This window comes from Nematolebias whitei, chromosome 5, assembly GCF_014905685.2.
Source record: "Nematolebias whitei isolate Nwh7 chromosome 5, NemWhi1, whole genome shotgun sequence".
Lineage (NCBI taxonomy): Eukaryota > Metazoa > Chordata > Actinopteri > Cyprinodontiformes > Rivulidae > Nematolebias > Nematolebias whitei.
The window spans coordinates 52,495,710-52,511,798 of record NC_056502.1 but is presented as its reverse complement, the minus strand read 5'-3'; positions in this window follow the sequence as shown (position 1 = coordinate 52,511,798).

Below are 16,089 nucleotides of genomic sequence, written 5' to 3'. Positions count from 1 at the left end.
GGGAGGGTTGAGCGGGCTGACTGAAACTGGTTTTAAGTTAGAAACGTGGAAAGTTGGATGGATCCTTATGGATGGTGGTAACTTGAGCCTGACTGCAGAGGGGTTTATGATCTTGTCAATAGTGTAGGGGCCAATGTACCTGGGGGCCATCTTGCGAGAGGTGTCCTTTAGACGGATGTCTCTGGTGGAGAGCCATACTGATTGGCCTACCTTGTAGTCCGGGGCTTTAGAGCAATGTCTGTCAGCTGATTCCTTGTTCCGTCCGGCAGTCCTTGACAGTGCCTCTCTAGCCTGAGTCCATACTGTCCTGCATCGGTCCATGTGGTCCTTGACTGTTGGAACCAGGATTTCAGTCTCCAACAGAGGAAAAAGGGGGGGCGTGTATCCAAGGGAAACTTCAAAAGGTGTCAGGCTAGTAGCGGATGAAGTTAGAGTATTGTGTGCATATTCCACCCAGAGTAAGTGTTTTGACCAGTCAGATGGGTTCCTCTCAGACACGCACCTAAGGACGGCCTCCAACTCCTGATTGTATCTCTCCGACTGTCCGTTTGATTGTGGATGGTATCCGGAAGACAAACTCACAGTGGCCCCGATGGACTTACAGAACTCCTTCCATAATTGGGAGATGAATTGTGGGCCTCTGTCCGATACAATGTCTGTGGGTAAGCTGTGAATCCTGAAAACCTCTTGAAGAAGTATATGGGCCGTCTCAAAAGCCGAAGGGAGTTTTGTGAGTGCAATGAAATGGGCAGCCTTAGAAAATCGGTCCACAACAGTGAGGACTACGGACTTCCCATCAGAAAGTGGCAAACCCGTCACGAAGTCCAAAGCGATGTTTGCCCACGGTCTATCTGGAACTGGTAGTGGATGAAGTAGACCCGCCGGTGGTTGATTGTTGTTTTTATTTCGGGAACAAGTGGAACAGGCCTTGACAAACTCCTTTATGTCCTTTGACAGTGTCTTCCACCAGAAATGTCTCTTGGTGAATTCAATCATTCGGTTGATGCCGGGATGACAGGTGAAGTGATGAGAATGAACCCAATCCAAAACCATGTGGACGACACTCTTTGGAATGAAGATGGTGCCAGGTGGTCCCCCCCAGGATCAGGTTGCTGAACTTGAGCCTTCTTGATCTCCTGTTCAATGGGCCAGGTGACAGTTCGGACCACACAGGCTTGTGGCAAGATCCCAGAGTCCTCCTTCTCTCGGTCGGAAAAGGAGATTTGTCGAGACAATGCATCTGGTTTAACATTCTTGGAACCAGGGCGATACATGATGGTGAACCTGAATCTCATGAAAAACAACGCCCACTGGGCCTGACGGGGGTTAAGGCGTTTGGCGTCTTGTAAATACGCTAGGTTCTTGTGATCAGTCCAAATGATAAATGGAACATTGGCCCCCTCCAACCAGTGTCTCCATTCCTCGAGGGCTAGTTTTATGGCCAACAATTCACAGTTTCCGACATCGTAGTTTTGTTCAGCAGGAGAGAAACTTCTTGAAAAGAAAGCACATGGGTGAGCTTTATTATCGTGGGGATCCCTTTGAGAGAGTACTGCCCCAGCACCAATATCTGATGCATCCACCTCCACAATGAACTGACGTTGGGGGTCAGGGTGACGGAGAATGGGTGCAGAACAAAAACATTGCTTCAACTCACGGAAAGCTCGATCGGCTTCGGGGGTCCAGTTGAACTTGAGATTCGTGGAAGTAAGTTGGGTGAGAGGGGCTGCCGTCTGACTGTAGTTCCGGATAAAACGACGGTAGAAGTTTGCAAATCCCAGGAACCTCTGAAGTTGCTTTCTGTCCGTAGGTGTAGGCCACTTCAGCACCGCTCGGATCTTCTCAGGGTCAGTGTGGTAGTGTCCCTCGTTAAAAATAAACCCAAGGAAAGAGACAGAGGTTACATGGAATTCACACTTCTCAGCCTTGACGTAAAGTCGGTTTTCATATAGTCATTGTAGTACTGTGCGAACATGGGTCTGGTGGGACTGGATGTCAGTAGAATAAATCAAAACGTCGTCTAGGTACACAAACACAAATTTATTGATCATATCTTGGAGAATGTCGTTGATGAGAGTCTGAAAAATGGCAGGAGCATTAGTGAGTCCGAACGGCATAACCAAATATTCGAAATGTCCAAAAGGGGTCTTAAATGCAGTTTTCCACTCATCTCCTTCCTTGATCCTCAAAAGGTGATAAGCATTTCTGAGGTCCAATTTTGAAAAAACAGTGGCAGAAAGAAGTTGTTCTTGTACTGAGTTGATTAATGGAAGTGGGTACTTGTTTTTTATGGTTATCGCATTTAGACCTCGGTAGTCGATCTACGGGCGGAGTGAACCATCTTTCTTGTCTACAAAGAAAAACCCCACTCCTAATGGGGACGTTGAAGGGCGAATGATGCCAGATTGTAATGATTTGTCTAAATACTTTTGCATAGTTTCCTTTTCGCTCTGAGAGAGGTTATATAGGCGACTCGAAGGGAGAGGGGCTCCCGGCAACAGTTCGATTGAGCAGTCGTATGGGCGATGTGGAGGTAAAGATAATGCTTTATTTTTTACAAAAAACGGGCGCAAAATCATGGTAAACCCTGGGTATTTTTGACAAATCAGGTGGAGCGGAGGTCACCTCCTTTATTGTGTTAGACAGAAAACCAGCAGACCTTAGACAGTTCCTTAAACAATACTCGCTCCAAACACTGACTCTTTGCTTCTGCCAATCAATGATGGGGTTGTGTTTTACCAACCATGGATAGCCCAAAATAAACTTCGGTGAGGGAGAATGAAAAACCATGAACTCACCCAGTTCTCTGTGATTCCCGGAGATGATGAATGGTAAGTCAGTAACCTCCTGGGTGATAGTGGTGATATTTTTTCCCGTGACTCCAGCCACCGGAATGGGGTAAGGAAGACTTTTGGTAGGTATTTGAAGCTCATCTACCAAATCTTGAGAAATAAGGTTCCTCTCAGCACCCGAGTCAATGAGGGCCTCAATGGAGTAGTGTCTCTGTTGAAGCATAATTCTGGCAGGAAGACAAAAACGTGAATCAGGGGCACAACGAGCTTCACTCACCAGGATCCCCTGAATGGCTGGTGAGTGCTGGAGTTTAACTTGTTTGGGCAAGATCGCACAAAATGTCCTCTCTTTCCACAGTAGAAACATTCACGAGCTGCCAATCGTCGTTGCCTCTCCTGTAACGTGAGTCGGGTCCGTCCAATCTGCATTGGCTCAGGCTCGGAGTCATAGTGCGTGGTATCAGGTTGAAACGTGGGTCCTCTGATAGCAGGAAACGCTGGAGGGAAAGTTGACCCGGAAGCCATCGGTTCCGCTTGGCCCCGCCTCTCCCGAAAACGATTATCGATCCTGATCGCCAAACGGATGAGATCATCCAACGTCTCCAGCTCATCTCTAAGTGCCAGTTGATCCTTTATTTGATCAGAAAGTGAATTAGAAAATACTCCCTTTAGTGCCACCTCATCCCACCTGGTTTTCTCCGCCGCATCCCGGAAGAGGATGGCGTATTCAGCCACGGTAGCTTGATCCTGTCTCATAGCCAACAGACGGCGGGAAGTCTCCTCCTGGTGGACAGGGACATGAAACACACTCTTGAAATCCTTAATAAAGTTGTTAAATGATAGTGAAACCACAGGGTGTGACTGGAGGTAGGCATGAGCCCATTCAAGAGGTACACCTCTCAATGAAGTAACGATATAAGTGATCCTGGATGCAGAGTTTGGGAACAGAGAAGGAGAACGGGCAAATGCTAGTTCACACTGGAGGAGGAAACCATTGAATTGTTCCGGGTTACCTTCAAAAACTGCGGCCGGCCGAATCTCCGGCTCCCAGGGTTGTTCTGAGCGGGCGGTGCTTAGCACTGGTGGCGCTAATGGTGTTGAGACGGCCGGCGTGGGTGGAGTTAGTGTTCCCATTCGATCGCCGATGGACTGAATCATTCCACCCACCGTTTCCAGATTTGACTGTGTAGTCTTGTGTTGGGTAATTAGTTCCTGTAAAATAACTTCATTTCTCCTTACCCTCTCCTCAATGGTGACCTGATCAGCATTCAAACCGTTCTTTGACATATTTTGGCCAGGGCAAACTGTTAGGGTCTGTGGGTGATGTCAAAGGCGAACGGTTTGAAGCAAGGACAGAACAACTTGAGGTAAAAAACAATTATATTTATTGGTACAGGTGTAGCTGGTAAACTCAAAATCAGGATGGATCCACTGTGGGAATAGAGAGGAGATTGGTGGTGAACGACAATTCGTCTTGAGAGGAGATTTTTTGAAATGTTGATTTTAGTAATCCAAAAATAAGCTTACTTGTCGTTGTTGTTCCAGGAGCATGAGAAACAGGAGACAGGACCAGAATCCAATAATCCACGGTGCGACCAGGAGTGCATTTTAACGAGTGTATTTACAAAGTCACCAAGGGAGCCGGGGCGGAGGTGAGGAGAAACCAGGAACCAGGTGAGGCACACAGGAGAAAAGGTGGAGTAGGAGAAAACGTTGCTGCCATGCAGGGAAAAACGATAAGGAGCTTGAAGTCAGCCAGCCAATAGTCACAGGAACATGGAGCTTGGTAGAACTTTGCTCTGGCACTGATCTGGAGTGAGGCTCCCAATTAAATAGCTCCTCCACCTGGTCCAGGTAATGAGCAGCAGCTGTGGAAAGATAATTAGAAACACAAACAACAGAGAAAGGAGGGGTAGAGGAGCCAACCTCTACAGAGGCTCAATGGGATTTACCTGTCTAAATAAAGGTTGAATGAAAAAAAATTAAGTTTTATCAATTATATTAAAATCAAGGCAGGAAAAGGTTACAGTTACAGTGCTGGTCTCTCCGGTCTGTGACATGTTCACAAACCCGGAAGAGCCCCGATGTCTCGTGTTATTACTCATTTATAGGGTCCTAGACTCCTCCTTTGCAGAAGGGGAGCTCAACTTGTCAGTGTATGAGGGGGCGTGACTAAGTGTGATCTCAATGGATCTTATGTGGTTCTGATGTGTTAGGAAATATGAGACGGTGCTTCAAAAGCCTTACTATGTGATGTGGCAAGCAGATTAAACTCTATTCCTTGACTGATATTGAAATCCCAGGGAGACTCTCAGAGATGCTGGCCCAGTTTAACCCAGTCAGAACCGGGTCATAATTTCATTATAATCCCGTCTCTGAGCAGATCAAAACCATAGGACCAGTCTAGATAAAAATAATATCCAACAACTGCCCCTTGTCGAGGGACCCCAAAGGGGTTCCCTCGAATAAACTCTGAGTTCAATACCACCAGATAAGTGAGCAATTAATCACTTTCCTCTGGTTGAATGTAAACTACTCCTTATATGTTGGCGGGAGATACCTACAGGCTATAACATGTGACCTGGCAGCCTCAGGTCAAATAAGATGCCAGTGCTGACGGCTAACGTGTGACCTGCCAGCCTCAGGTCACCTGACCTAGCCCTGGACATCTGCCTAGGACTTCAGCATCCACCTGGTGTGGTGCAATGACATAATGGAAATTTCTAACGTTTGTCTGTCAGTTCTCTAAACATATGATTTAATGATTGCAGAAGGCGTCCTAATGCAAGAAGTGTTCTTATCTAATAGATGTTAATCAGTTTGTAGAACCTGAACTTCTCTTTTTGACTCCAAAGGCAGACCTGGTCCATTTTGTCCATCTGGAAAGAAAAAAAAAAACTCTGTGCCCCTTCCTCTTCAGTCATGTAGTACCCATTTTATTTGCACAGAGCGTTGCCGGTATTTTTAGCCTGTCACAGCAGAAAATGTGTTTGTGTGAATAAAATCTGATTTAAACAATTAACATGTTTTAACGTGCATATTGTATGTAAATAGCAGAACCTCCCATCTCCCCCTGGTGATCTAATATAAAAACATTCCCAATTAACCAAAAAATCAATTTACCCATTCCACCACCCTTATATTTAATCCCAGTTTAGATTGAAAAATGTCATAAATTCACCCCCTAGAAAATATATATTTTAAAATCTCATTATATGTATTTATCAAAACCCTCTGGTCCCTTGTCATGGCCCAGCCATAAAAAAAAAATCATTATTTCATAGAAAACAATATCAAAAATTAAGTTTATCGTTGTAATTGCACCACTTAGTGGCATTTTTTCATCGTGATCTGCTCTTAAACATTCTTATTCATGTTTTCACACATCAAATAGTCATTAAATAAATAAAATCATCAAGTAATCATTAAAATGTAATATTTAACTAAGTACCATGCAAAAGTATCTTGTTCAACCATGTTAATTTAAGAAAAAAATCATCATAACGCTCCATAATACTGTAAATAAAATGTAAATGTTAATATTTAACCCACCCCAAAATTAATGTCTATCAATCATCTCATCTCTCAAAGTAGTTGGAGAAGACCTGTCACCCAATTAATGCTGAGTTCAACATTCAAATTAACCACAATTCTAAAGTACACATCTGTACTTAATTGTTTTCACAAAAGCGTTCAATACAAAAACAACTGGACTTTATTTGTAACAGAAGACGTTTCGCTCCTCATCCGAGGAGCTTTCTCAATTCAAAGAACAGAGAGTGAGAGATTCAGGTTATAAGGCTGAGTGAGATAAGACCCACACACATGTGTAGATTGGCAATTCACACCTAAAAACCTTAACAGTAAGAGTCTTTTGTTCCTCTAATTCACTGACAAGGCCCCTCTGTTCCCATCAGGTGTGAAAACTGGCTAGGAATCTGTTTTAAAGTTGCATTATAGGTTTTTGAAAGTGGAAATCTGAGGCCCCCTCCTCTGTTAAGAGACGGCTTTTCTCTTGTTACATAAATTGCTTCCTTCACCCCCCTCTCAAACCATCTGTGTTCTCGGTCCAAAATGTGCACATATTGGTCCTCAAAAGAGTGTCCCTTATCTGTGAGGTGGAGGTGAACAGCTGAGTCTTGTCCTATGGAGCTGGCTCTCCTGTGTTGAGCCATGCGTCTGTGAAGAGGCTGTTTAGTTTCTCCAATGTAGAGGTCTGGACAGTCCTCGCTGCACTGGACCACATACACTACACCACTCTGTTTGTGTATGGGTGTTTTGTCTTTAGGTGTGGACCAGCCTCTGTCTGAGAGTCCTGCTGGGTTTGAAATGTACTGGGATCTTGTGTTTGTTGAAGATCCTTCTGAATTTCTCTGATACTCCAGCAACATAAGGGATGACAATCTCCTGATGCATGCTCAATAATCCAGGTAGAAAAATCTAAAAAAGTTAAATCTGGTCTTCTGGACATTCAAAAAAAAAAACCAAAACAAAGCAAAACAACAAAAAATGTAGAAACGTTTCGTCTCTCGTCCGAGAGACTTCCTCAGTCTGAGGTGCTGTATTCAGCTCAGTCTCTTAAATAGCACCTTCTCAGAGTGGATCAACTAGTTTTGCTGCTGACAACCAAAACCAGCTGATCACATGCTCAAGAAGGACCATCAGCCTAACAATGGATCATTAGCACACTGATGGCTGTTTACTATTCACAGAGGACTGAGTGATACTAGCAATCACAGCATTGTAAGAGGGGGACAATTGAACACGTAGGCCTCCACCCCTGTTTAACGATGGACGGTTTCTTTTCACAAAGATGGACTCCTTTACTCCTCTCTCAAAGCAGGCACAGTTTCAACTCTTGAAACTGTGCCTGCAGTCAACCTACTTCACATATGGGGAGCAATATTATAGGCAGAAACATGGGTGTGCTATGGGGTCTCCAGTTTCTCCTATTGTTGCCAACCTGTACATGGAGGAAGTAGAAAAGAGAGCCTTGACGTCCTTTTCAGGGACACCACCAAGTCATTGGTTCAGGTATGTTGACGACACCTGGGTTAAAATTAAATCTCAGGAAGTCCAACATTTTACTGACCACATCAACTCTGTGGATAAATACATCAAGTTCACACGATAAGATGAAAAAAATGGCAAGTTGGCTTTCTTGGACTGTGAGGTCTCAGTCTCTGATAGAGGACATTTGCAAACTGAGGTGTACCACAAACCCACCCACACAGACCAGTATTTGCAGTTTGACTCCCATCACCCTTTGGAGCACAAGTTAGGAGTCATCAGGACTCTGTATCACAGAGCAGACAGCATCCCCACTAGCTCAGGAGCCAGGCAGAAGGCGAAATCCCACACAAGACAGGCTCTAGAGCAATGTGGATATCCTAACTGGGCCTTCCTAAAAGCAGAGAAGAAACCCAAACAGAACTCCAGTCAGCCAACAGGTGAAAAGGAGGAACCCAGACCCAGACCAGTGGTCATTCCATATGTTGAGGGAGTATCAGAGAAACTGAGACGTTTATTTTCTAAACATAACGTCCCAGTGGCTTTTAAACCCCAAAATACATTACGGCAAAGACTGGTTCATCCCAAAGATCCAGTCCCTCGGCACAAACAGAGTAATGTTGTGTATGCTGTTCAGTGTCAGGAGGGCTGTGATCAGTCTTACATCGGGGAAACTAAACAGCCACTGGCCAAAAGGATGGCCCAACACAGAAGATCAACATCATCAGGCCAGGACTCTGCGGTCTACAGTCATCTCCAGGCCAGCGGTCACTCTTTCAGGGATGAAGATGTGCACATCCTGGATAGAGAGGAACAATGGTTTGAGAGAGGAGTAAAGGAGGCCATCTTTGTGAAAAGAAACGGTCCATCGTTAAACAGGGGTGGAGGCCATGTGTTCAATTGTCCCCCTCTTACAATGCTGTGATTGCTAGTATCACTCAGCCCTCTGTGAATAGTAAACAGCCATCAGTGTGCTAATGATCTATTGTTAGGCTGATGGTCCTTCTTGAGCATGTGATCAGCTGGTTTTGGTTGTCAGCAACAAAACTGGTTGATCCACTCTGAGAAGGTGCTATTTAAGAGACTGAGCTGAGGAAGTCTCTCGGACGAGAGACGAAACGTTTCTACATTTTTTGTTGTTTTGCTTTGATTTGGGGTTTTTTTTAATGTCCAGAAGAACAGATTTAACTTTTTTAGAAGGGATGACAATGTTTTTACGTCTGCTGTTCTTCTTTTTCAGTTTATTGGTCTGTTTTGTAGATTTCCTCACTGACTTGACAAAAGCCCAGTTAGGATAGCCACATGTTTGAAGAGCTTCTTGAATGTGTTTCTGTTCCTTTTCCTTACCTTCTGTCTTCGTGGGGACGCATTCGGCCCGATGTTGTAAAGTTCTGATGACAGAGAGTTTGTGTTCCAGTGGATGGTGGGAGTCAAACAGAAGATACTGGTCTGTGTGGGTTGGTTTTCTGTAAACTTCAATGTCGAGGCTGTCCTCTCTCTCCATCTGAACCAAACAGTCCAAAAAAGGCAGTTTGTTGTCGTTTGCATCCTCTCTGGTGAACTTGATGTTGTTATCGACCGAGTTAATGTGTCTGGTGAACGCTTCTATTTCCTTAGCTTGGATTTTGACACAAGTATCATCCACATAACGGAACCAATGGCTTGGCGTTGTTCCCTCATATGAGTTTAGGGCTCTCTGTTCCACTTCCTCCATGTAGAGATTGGCAACAATGGGTGACATTGGAGATCCCATGGCACAGCCGTGCTTCTGTCTGTAAAAACTGTCATTGAACTTGAAATAAGTGGTGGAGAGGCAGAGATCCAACAGGGTGCAGATCTGGTCTGGGGTGAAGTTGGTCCTGTTGATTAAGTCCTTATCTTGTAGAAGTTGTTTTCTGATGGTTTCTACTGCTTCAGAGATGGGTATGCATGTGAAAAGAGAAGTCACATCATACGATACAAGGGTTTCGCCTGGGGTTAGTTTCAAGTGTTGAACTTTGTTAGCAAAATCAATGGAGTTCTTTATGTGATGAGATGTGTTTCCAACAAGAGGAGCTAAAATACCAGCCAGATGTTTAGCAATATTGTATGTCACTGAGTTCATGCTGCTGACAATGGGTCTGAGTGGTGTTCATATTTAGAAGTAGTTCCATATGCTCCTATCAACAGAATAAGCTTCCTTCGAAGTTGAGAGCATGTACTACTCAGGTTGAGTGCACAGCAATGCAAGCTGTGCCTCCGCTGAAATGGAGGGACCCTTGGCACATGGTCCAATCCATCAGCTATTTTGTTCAGCTGTAAGACTCAACAGACTGAGTCTCATCTTCGACTGAAAGTTCCAGGAAGACTGGAAAGACCGAAAGACTGAAAAAGACTGAATAGTTCCAAGAAGTGTTGCCTTTTAAAGGGTATCCACTTCCTGTCACTTGGTACTTCCTGATTGGTTGAAACAACCAGCAGGGGTGTAGTTTTAGTGATGTCAGAGGGTTATTAGAAGTCAACAGATAGCAGAAATGTTTTAAGAACGGTTAGTACAGACAGAGAAATATTTTGAAGAAATGAGAGACATCAGGTGCCAGCTAGTTCTTATTTACTGCCTGAGAGTTTTAAAAACAAGGCACTTCGTTCTCATAACTTGTCTCTGACTTTCGACCGACATCAGGTCCACTCTTCACACAGACAGAAGAGTGAATGCACACTTACTTCGTAAATAGACATTTACTTGTATGATCCAAGTCTAATGAGGTTTAAAAATCATTAATACTGTTTCACAGTTGATTTAAATGAGTGGTTTACTTCAACATTTAGAAATGGTATAAACTAAACACACTTTTGATTATCAAGGTATTGTAAAATGGTTAATGATAATAAAAAAAGAAGAGTGTTCTTTCAATTAATTAATTCAAGATACAATTAAATAGTCTCTGGATGAGATAATTTGTATTTCTGGATTCAAATCAATGAAATAACAGTTCCTGTCCCCTGAAGGTCCTCAGAGACAGATTGATGTCGGAGGCCTAGTTCACTACAGTCCCCCCTTTGGAAATCATCGCCTGTCCATGGGGATGAATTCCAACATGAATTTACACCTCCGAATGTCCTTGATCTTGATGTAATCCAGCAAGAGGAAAACAAAAGTCAAAGAACGTAATCCCATAATGTTGTTGGTAATTCCATTGTAGCAACTATTTAACCTCTTGGAAACAAAGTCTGTAATCCATTGGGAAAAGCCATATAATCCACAACGATAAATCCACAATGATTGGAGGTGTTGATTGATCAGCATGTAGAGGGGTTCCCTCGATTGAACTGCAGAGGCGACCACTGGATGGAGTTTGGAGACCCACGTTAGAGTTTTAGGTCCCTTCAGCGAAGGTTGCTGCTGGTTGTTCCCAGTGGATGCCATTCTGGTTCTATGTGTTCATGCATTTATGCACCTGGTGTGTAAGCTATCATGGTTTAGATCAGCTACAGGTACCAATTAAAAGGTGAGTCATGCTGAAAAGTTATATATAGGGATTTATACCTATAGAAGGGCATTCCAAACTATTTTTCCATTCCTAACTTGGTTTAAGTTAGATTTACATGGCAAAATATAGTTTGGTTCAATTGTCTGTTGTCCCTTTAGACGAAGGACTTGAGTTTTGGGTTTCTGTTTCCCCCTAAATGTTTTTGGAGTCTATGGCGAGACTCAACTTAAGGATTAGCTACCCCCCCCCTCCCCCCAATAGGATTGTTCGAGTAGGTTTGGCTTGAGGGTCGTGAGACCAATGTAGGTTATGGTACTTAAGGTAGCATTAATCTACATTGACTTCTCAAAGATTGAAGTTTAACAAATTAACTGTATGTTGGCATAGTTAAAGTCCTCATAGTCTCTAACTGAAGTACACACAAAGTTCATTCTTTCTGGGGGTGTTCAGAAACAATACCAAAACCAAATAAACAATGTCTCAACATTGACAAAAGTAGTGATTAAGAAACTAGAAAACAACGTTTCACTGCGTCACTCACTCTGATTGTCAGATTTGATCACGTTATCACGTCTGAGTTGTTATCCTAACACTTAATTAAGCTTAGGCTTATTTAGTTTCTGCTTGGACGACCCTTTTTCCCATGAGGTCTGAGTTTGTGAGATCTTTGTCTCCTGTGGAGTTATTGAATGCCTTGTGTAGTTTGAATGCAATGCCTCTACTTTGCAGTGGTGCTCTGTGGAGTGGTCTGGATGGCTGAAACTGGCCACAAACCAGGCACCCTTTTATGTAGTCCTTGACATCCTTTTTCATTCCAGGCCAATAAGCAACTTGTTTTAATGCTTTCAGCGTGGCGTTATCTCCCTTGTGTCCTACGGACAGGAGGTCATGCGCGTGAACTAACATCACCCCCCTGTGGTCATGGGGGACCACGGACACGGGTGAGGACGTCGGTCCATGAGCAAAAGTTAGGATGCCCTTGATTAGTTTTAGCTGTTTGTGCAGCTGAAAGAGGACTTTAAGGTCTGGATTGGAATCCAGGTCGACTTCGGACTTGGTGTTTTTGTCTGGGTCAGTCAAGTACAGTATCATCGAGTTTATCGCAGGATCCAACTTCTGAAGTTGGATGATGTCTGGGTCAGTCAGCACGCGTTGTACAGAGACTGTGTTGTCAGCCGGTTTGGCTACAGCCTGTGCACGTGTGACTGCCATTACCTCGGCTGTAGGTTGTACTGACACAGTTGCGAGCAGCTAGGAGGGGTCAAAGGACCACGGAGGGCTGTCCACGGCTCCGTCCTTGGCTAGGAAGTCTGCAAGGTCATTATACCGCTTGTCATCGCCTAGGACTCTTGAATGTCCTGGAACCTTCTTCCAGTAGACCTGCAGGTCATGTGATGTCACCAAGTGATCACATGCCATGAAAAGCTCTTTGTGTTTGACCACTTTTTTGTTGCTGTAGTGAACCAGAAGACCTCAAATCTACCAGATGGACAGAGACTGTTATTTTCATTGATCTGAATAAGTCTGGGCCATCTGATGAACTTTCTTTCTTGAATTAATCAAGCAGAAAAGACAATTCTTTATAATCATTACTGTCTTACAAATGTTTTGATAATCAAATTGTGTTAGTTCACTCAATGCTTTACAGGTTGAAAAGAACTACTAATTTTTATTTTACATAAACAGTAAGTAATGATTTTTGTTCCTCATTCAGAGAAGAAATCACCCGAATATGCCTTTCTTGATTTTCTGTCTGAAATGAGCAAGCTGTCGTAAGTATGTGAAAGGTTGGTCTTCGGTCAACTAAAATGTTTACTGAAGAAGAAATGTCATGTTTAAACTGTTCAGAAGATTACCAAGAGTAGACTCCAGAAAGTCTGCTGCTTCTGCAATAATCTTTTCTGTATGTTAAACAAGTTTCATTCTCTGACCTCGACTGTTGATAAACACCTTACGTCAAAAACCACTCCTCTTTCTGGTCCTTCCACGAATCAGAAAGCTCTAAATTGAACAGGAAGTCGACCCAAATAAAATGTGGCAACTCCCCAGTTCAAGTTAGATTGAGAGTTCTGAGAGATGTTGGATTGGGAGCTGACAACAGGTCCGATAGTCCAACAGAATGAGCAGATTGAGAGTGCAGCCGGTTCTGAAGGTTTCAGAGCAATGAAGAATCTAGAGGTTTTGGGATTATAATTCTGTTTTGAACTAACCACGCACGACTCTTCGAGGATTTTAGCTGTTTTCAACGGAGACGCTGATATCAGTTGAAAAGGATTCTTACTGAGCTGATCTATCATCAATCAGGTAACGGCCTCTTCTTCGACTAAAGTGTACCGTGGACAGGCTGGAGATCTGACGGAGCGTGCAACTTCTGGTCAAACAGATTAAATTCCCTCACACATTTCCTCTGTAAGATAAATCTCAATTTAATCTTAAACTCTTCTCTCTCATAAATCAGTACAGATATTTTTAGGAATATCTGAAGCAAAGTCCTCAAATCACCGCCGAGTGATTTGAAGTTCATTTTCTGTGAAACTGTCTGTTATTATTTTCATATTTTGCCAAATTAATGTAAATGTTTGATGTTAAACTTTGATTTTGAAAATAAATGATTCCATTCATTTGATGGGTCAAAGATAAATAACGTCTCTCGTTCACATTTCTGTTAAGTTCAATGCACGGCATTTACAGTCAGAAAAATGAAGAACTCGTGAATATTGTATGCATATATAATTCATATATTTGTCATACAACAAGTGACACGTACCTCACGTGTATCACTACATTGCTTATGAGAAAGCGGTTGTTTCCACAGAGCGAGATGACACAAGAAACTAAGTCGAGCATAATTAGAGTCCGTGCAGATGACTAGCGTTTGGATGGAGCGTTTTACTGCCATCTGGAGAGCTATTAGGATTCCTGCTATCTCAGCGTACTGAGAAGACTGAGAGCCTAATTTATAGCTAAAAGTGACCTCTTCTTGGTCTTGGAGGAGGATCCCTCCAACACCTGCTTTGCAGGTTTTTTCGTGGTGGAATGAGCATCCATCCACATACAGTGTTGTCATATCTTTGCAGATATTACTATCAAAGTAGTGGTGATTAGGGTCCTCACTTACAGAGGGCTTTTCCGTAGCTGGCGGTTGGGTGGCTGGTACATCTTACCATACCATACCAATTTATTTATAAAGCACTTTAAACAGTGACAAAGCACACCAAAGTGTTGTACAGGGACAAACAGAGCAAACACATAGCAACAGATTACATAACATGACACCAAAAAGTAGAAACTGACAAAAACAATAATGGATAACAACAACAACCGCAACATGACCAACACAGTGTGATACACACAGACTCAGCACAGATCACACAGTGCTGAAAGCCAGGGAATAGAAGTGTGTTTTTAAGCGAGATTTAAAAACTGTGAGGGAGGGGGCCTGTCTAACGAGCAGAGGTAACTCATTCCAAAGTCTTGGGCCTGCTACAGAGAAGGCCCTGTCACCTCTGCACTTGAGACGGGTTCCTGGGACTGTGAGGAGCAACTGGTCTGCTGATCTGAGAGAACATGGTGGGACATACGGCTGGAGCAGATCAGTAAGATAGGAGGGGGCAGAGCTGTTTAGTGATTTATAGACATACAAGAGTATTTTGAATTTGATTCGAAGGTGAACCGGAAGCCAGTGTAGGGAGGCCAAAACAGGTGTAATGTGCTCCCTTTTGCTTGTGCTGGTCAAAAACCGGGCTGCTGCATTTTGGACCAGTTGGAGTCTAGCTATGGAGGTCTGACTGATACCAAAAAGGAGTGAGTTGCAATAGTCGAGCCTGGATGTAATGAATGCATGAATTACTGTCTCCAGGTTATTTTTGGACAATATGGGCTTCAGCTTAGACGGTCGCCTCAGCTGGAAAAAGCAGGATTTAACAATCATATTTACATGATTGTTGAGTTTCAGAGAAGGGTCAAGTATCACTCCTAGATTAGTGACTCTTTGTTTCACTAACGGTGACAGAACGGATAGGTCGATGCAGTGGTTGGTGATTGTGTCATTGGGAGGAAACAGCATAACTTCGGATTTCTTCTCGTTGAAACTCAAGAAATTTAAAGCCATCCAATCTCTGATGTCAGCCAGGCAGTCCAGTAACGGTTGAATAGAGCGAGTACCGTTGAGTCTGAGGGGGAAGTAGATTTGGCAGTTGTCTGCGTAGAAATGAAAAGGTATGTTATGTTTCCTGAAAATAGCACCTAGTGGCAGCAGGTATAAAGAAAATAAAAGAGGACCAAGGATGGACCCTTGCGGTACCCCCCATTTAAGCGCTGCCGAGGCTGAACTAAAATCTTTGATGGAGACACAAAAGGACCTGTCAGCGAGGTAAGATCTAAACCATTCGAGGGCTGACCCAGTGATGCCCACCCACTGCTCTAACCTCGCAATGAGGATCTCGTGGTCGATTGTATCAAAGGCAGATGTGAGGTCCAGTAAGAGAAGGAGCACAGAATCACCAGCGTCTGTGAATAGGAGAATGTCGTTAAAAACCTTGAGTAGAACAGTTTCAGTGCGGTGGAGAGGTTTAAAGCCAGACTGGAATAGCTCTAAGATGGCATCATCCTCTAGAAAGCATTTCAGCTGGGACTCCACTATTTTTTCCAGCAGTTTAGCGACAAATAGGAGTCTGGAGACAGGCCGGAAGTTGGACATGACTGAGGGGTCAAGGCTAGTTTTTTTCAAGAGAGGTTGGACAGCAGCATGTTTAAAAGTTATTGGCACCACACCTGAGGCTAAGCTGCTGTTCACAATGCCAAGAACAGGAGGGCCC